The following is a 5,292-nucleotide window of genomic DNA, read 5'->3' on the forward strand; positions in this document are numbered from 1 at the left end:
TCTTCTATTTGACACCTCGAGAGCAATTTGCTGGCATTATTTCCAAGATCTTAGAGGGCGCCTCGCTTTGTCCCCAGCCCTCACAGGAAAGGGCTCACCGGGGCAAGGCGCTGGCCCCATGAGAGGCTGCTCCAAGGCGGGACCTCCTGGTCCTCGGCACAGTGCCTTCCATCACGCCCCTTGCCTACCTAAACAATTCCCGTGTGTGGCCGTTTCTCCAGCTGGGGGGAAGGATGGCAGGAGGTCATTTATTCTAACTCGGTAGCAGGGACGCAGCGTGCTAGCTGTTCTCAGACTCTTTGTATTTTCACAGGCGACAGAGACAGCCCAAGGGAAAAGAGCCAAGGGGTAAGTTTGCAGGCCGCTGGGGAGTTCGTTGCCATCCCGGAGCTTCGTGACATTTCTGAAACGCTCTCAGGTTGGCTACCACCCAAGAGTAACCCCGCTAATTAATTTTGCGAGTCTGGGAAGAAGAAATGCGGACAACGATAATGAGACGACAACGATAATGAGACAGTTTCACCATCCCTCCCGGTAATATCTCAGAGAATTTCCCTGACTTTTGGTGACCCTCAAATAGAAGAGAGAAGTTCATAAAACTTGATCAGAAACATCTGTGATTCGGTGATAGAAAATTACCTGTTGCAAAGCAGAGATGTATTGCATGCAATTTGGCAAGGCCCTAAGGAGGGTCCTTCCCATCCAGCCCTTCTCGTTTTGCAAATGCACCCATGAGGACATCCAGAAAAAGAACAGTAACTCAAAGGAAGTAAGTTCAGGTCTCCTGTGTCCCAACGAGCACCCTCCCCTTTGACCAGCCTGCTCATTCCTCACTTCTGGAACTTCCATTTCCCTGAGCGTTTACTTCCAGACACAGTGAACAGGATACACCTGGATGGGCCCAGTCAACAAGCATCTTAGGGAAATACACACTTAAGAGATCCTCGAGACACATAGTCCTGGAAGTTGGCTGTCTGGTGTTCTTTGAAACAGAGGACTCCGCAGCAGGCCAGGGCTGGCCTTCAGTTTGCAGGCTTGTCTGGGCGGCTACCGTCGGTTCTCAGAGGATCCCCCGTGGCTTTTCATTCTGATGTGTTTCTTGCTCAGCTCTATTGTTATATGACTCATACGGTGTCTTCTTTTCGACACCTAATATCCCAGGGACTCGGCTGACTTGTACATGAGGGATGTGCCTGAGGAGTGTGCAGACCAGTCTATTGAAGACGGGATTTATCGAGTTTTGAGAAAATAGACTTAAGGGTAGATGAGAGGCAGAATTCTGAGGACCTTAAATCCAGAGCCAAACCCAGTCTTTGGCTAAACCATTTATACTTTCTGGAGAACTGCTTTAATTTTCATTTGTATCTACTCACATTAAAAAAAAAAAAAAAAAAAAAAAAAAAAACCATGAACCAGGGTTACCTGGGTGGCTCAGCTGGTTAGGTACCCGACTTTGGCTCAGGCCATGACCTCATGGTTCCTGAGTTCAAGGCCCACATTGGGTGAGCTCGATCCCTGACCGTGTGCAGCCTGCATGAGATTCTCTCTCCCTCTCTCTCTGCCCCTTGCTCACTCACGTGCCCTCTCACTAAATACATACATAACATACGTGCACAAATTTGAAAAATCTTAAAAAAACAAATAAATAAAAAATGAACCATGCACCAATTTTTGACGAAATAGGACCAACTTTGGAGCCTCCTATAAATCTTCATATTTATACGATACTTTATAGTTTACAAAGCTTATTATCTCATTTGATCTTTACAGAAACCCTATGAGGTTGATACTTTTATTTGGGGACTTTGCCAAAAATGTCATAGGAGAACAAAGACTTGAACCCAGGCCTGTGGAATCCAGGGTGCAGGCTAACAAACAAAACAAAACAACACCAAAGGACCAACGCCATAGCTCTTTAGAGAAGCGTGTTAGCACACAACTCATGGCAGACTTGATCTCGGCTCCTTTCTGCCTTCTAAAGAAGCTAGAGATCCTGAGAGCTCCTGTTAGGACATGGCCTTTCCTATAACACTGAATCTGTGGGATGGTTCTAGATAGTGCTGTTCCAGATAAAAGCAGCATTGTTCAATACAGTACTGCATGGGACTTCTCTGTACAGCCATAAAGTAAAATAAATAAATCGTTTTTTTTATGGTGTGTTGGTCCATCTTAGTGAGTGTGCCCTTTCCCTACCCAAAGAAGAATCAAATACTCCCTAAAAGGACAGCAGCCCTAGACTCCTACCATCAAAGTCTAGATAACCGTGGGTGTACCTGCCAATACATGGTGTTGGGGAAGATCGGATGAATTCCTGTAGGTGAAAGTACTTCTGTACACTCTAGGGTTCTAATAGGTGAATCTACCATTCTCAGGTGAAAACGAAGCCAGTAAACTTTTCCAGATGGGCAAACAATATACAAAAGTATGCATGTAGTTAGGAAGGGCTTATAGACATGTATGAGAGTCCTTTTGAGTGCTGTTTCAAGGCATCACCTTGTCCCACCACCAAGTTACTGTATTTATTCTCAAAGCTCTTTTCATTAAGCATGAATTACACTTTCTCTGTACTTTTAAAGTCATGTAAGTTTAACTCTGGATGGATGCGTGAGCCAAAGTCCCCTTTGTACTCTTGTAAACTTCTCCCCCCCCCACGACCCAGGAGCCTTCTGGTGTTTTTAACGTGGTCACAAAACAGGACTCGTCCTGGCTGGGGCTGTCTGAGCAGGTCTCCATAGGGAAGGGGCTCTGGGTTGGAAAAGTCATCTTTCAGGAGGTATAACTATATCAAGATAAAAAGAAGCGAGAGTGATCCTGAAGAGTCAAAGCTCAGAAACCTAGAAAGCACTTAATACATGCATCATTTGGAGCAGGAGGCAGGGAGGGATGGAAAGATGTCCAGTTAGGTGGTCAAGAGGAGGGATGGGAATCACCAATGAAAAGGGTAGTTCAGGAGCCAAGTCCACAAGCTCGGAACATCTGACAACATGACTCTTTTTTTTTTTTTTAATGTTTTATTTATTTTTGAGAGAGAGAGAGCACGAGGTGGGGGGTGGGGGAGGGCAGAGAGAGAGGGAGACACAGAATCCAAAGCAGGCTCCAGGCTCTGAGCTGTCAGCACAGAACCTGATGTGGGGCTCGAACTCACAAACTGTGAGATCGTGACCTGAGCAGAAGTCAGACACTTAACCAACTGAGCCACCCAGGTGCCCCCAACGTGACACTTTTTTAACATTTGAACCAAGAGTGATCCATTAAGTGGGCCAACTCAGAACACACAGAATAAGTAGACCTCTTATAATTTCCCAATTAATCATCAAAATTATCTTTCAGTTCATCTACGTAGTATGGATTCTTCTTTATAAAAATAATCTCTTATTTTGAAAGATAGCATGCAATCTTCAGAGAGAGCATGCAGTTTTCTATCAGACTCAAGCCTCCCAAGTCCAAACACATTGTCAGCATCTTCTTTGGATATAGGTATTAAAGATCAATTAGTGGGGCCTCCGGGTGGCTCAGTCAGTTGAGCATCTGGTCAGGTCATGATCTCAGGGTTTGTGAGTTTGAGCCCAGCATTGAGCTCTGAGCCCACTTGAGATCCTCTGTCCCCCCCTCTCTTCCCCTCCCCCACTTGTGTGTGTGTGAGCACTCACTCTCCCTCTCTCTCGAAAATAAATAAACATAAAAAAAAAAGATTAGCCTTTGGGCACTAATTCATGATGTCTTTTTAACTCACAAGAGGCTGAGGAATAAAGCAGAATGACTATTTATAGTAAGAGCCATCATTCCTCCCGGTCGCTAAAATATACACACTCTGTCTAGTTACTGCTCTTCTAATTTCAGGGTTCCTGGGGAGCTGAATCTGTTATCAGCCTGTGGACTCAGCAAGGAAGGGGCCTGGAGGGAATACTCTATTCCAGAGATCAGAAACGCTCCATATCTCCCTTCCTGAATAGTGCTGGAAATATGCCAGTTCCACGCCTCAGAGCCTCCTTCGTCTAAACTTTAGGTCCAACCCTCACCTATTTCCTCAGACACGTTGACACCACTGATGAGGCTTTGGATTCCTTCACCTTTGTTCGTGGCCTCAACTCCCAGACTGCACTTTAACCCCAGCCTTTCCAGCTCTGATCTAGAACCATCCTGGGCTCTAAGGCAACTTCCAGGCAATTTCATCCAAGATGCAAGGATATTATCAACAGTAGCTGTATCAACAAGAATTAACATTTCCTGAGCACTTACCACATGGCAGCCATGTAATGAAGGCTGTATCTTCATTAACTCAATGAATTCTCCTAACAACCCTCTGAGTTTAGAACTACTAATTAGCCTCATCTCACAGATGAGGAAGCCGTGGATTTAGGCGGTAACTTGTCCAATATCACATAGTTGTTAAATGTTGAAGCCAGGATTCGAGCTGAAGTCATTTTGACTCCAGAGCCTGGGTGCCACCGTTAGGCCATGCTGTCCCTAGGAGTGACCTTGACCCACTACCTCCCAAGAGTGTCTCACAGTAGACTCCTGTACACTGAGCACAGCCAACAAAGACAAGTGGTCATGAGGGCTTTCTTTGTTGAAATTCAAGCTTAACAACAATTGGCTTGGAGTATAATTATTAGAAATCAAGCCACGATCTGGGGGAAATACCTACAGAAAGAGATGAGGAGAAATTCTGAGAACCCGTGCAAGTCAAGCAGTCCACACTGTTTTGTTCCTGGTGTAACATTTTGAAAACACATGTATTACGTGGTGAGCTCGGGTGAAATGCTGAATGAGACACAGACTCACATATCAGATCCTGCCCAAATGGGAAGAGTGCCAAGAATCACCTCCATCCCAGATGGGGTGCCCCACCTAAGGCCACAGAGAATACTGGTTCTGCTCAGAGACTGCTTGTTATTTTTCATGCTGTGGGGATTCCTAATGAACAAACAAGTGTTTTTGTAATTTTCTATGTGATCCAGAATCAGTGAAGGCGTAAGCCCTTGGTGCTTATTTCTGAAGGACAGATAGCAAATACCTGGTATCCCAGACAGCTTTTCGGAGAAAAGAACACTGAACAGTAGTTGTAAGCCCTCTTTCACTGATCTAACCCTCTTGTAGAACTGAAGAAAAAAATTTCAACAAATCTAGATGAGAGCAGAAACTGCTTGGGTTGCTGTGGATAACGAAGAAAACAGGAAAAAATAAAAATCACAGATAATCCCCAAAGCTCATCTCAACCATTACAATTCTCCTCCTTTAGTTATTTTATGGTTAATAAGATAGAATGACACAGATCGGCAGAACAGCTAA

This window comes from Panthera tigris, chromosome D1, assembly GCF_018350195.1.
Source record: "Panthera tigris isolate Pti1 chromosome D1, P.tigris_Pti1_mat1.1, whole genome shotgun sequence".
NCBI lineage: Eukaryota > Metazoa > Chordata > Mammalia > Carnivora > Felidae > Panthera > Panthera tigris.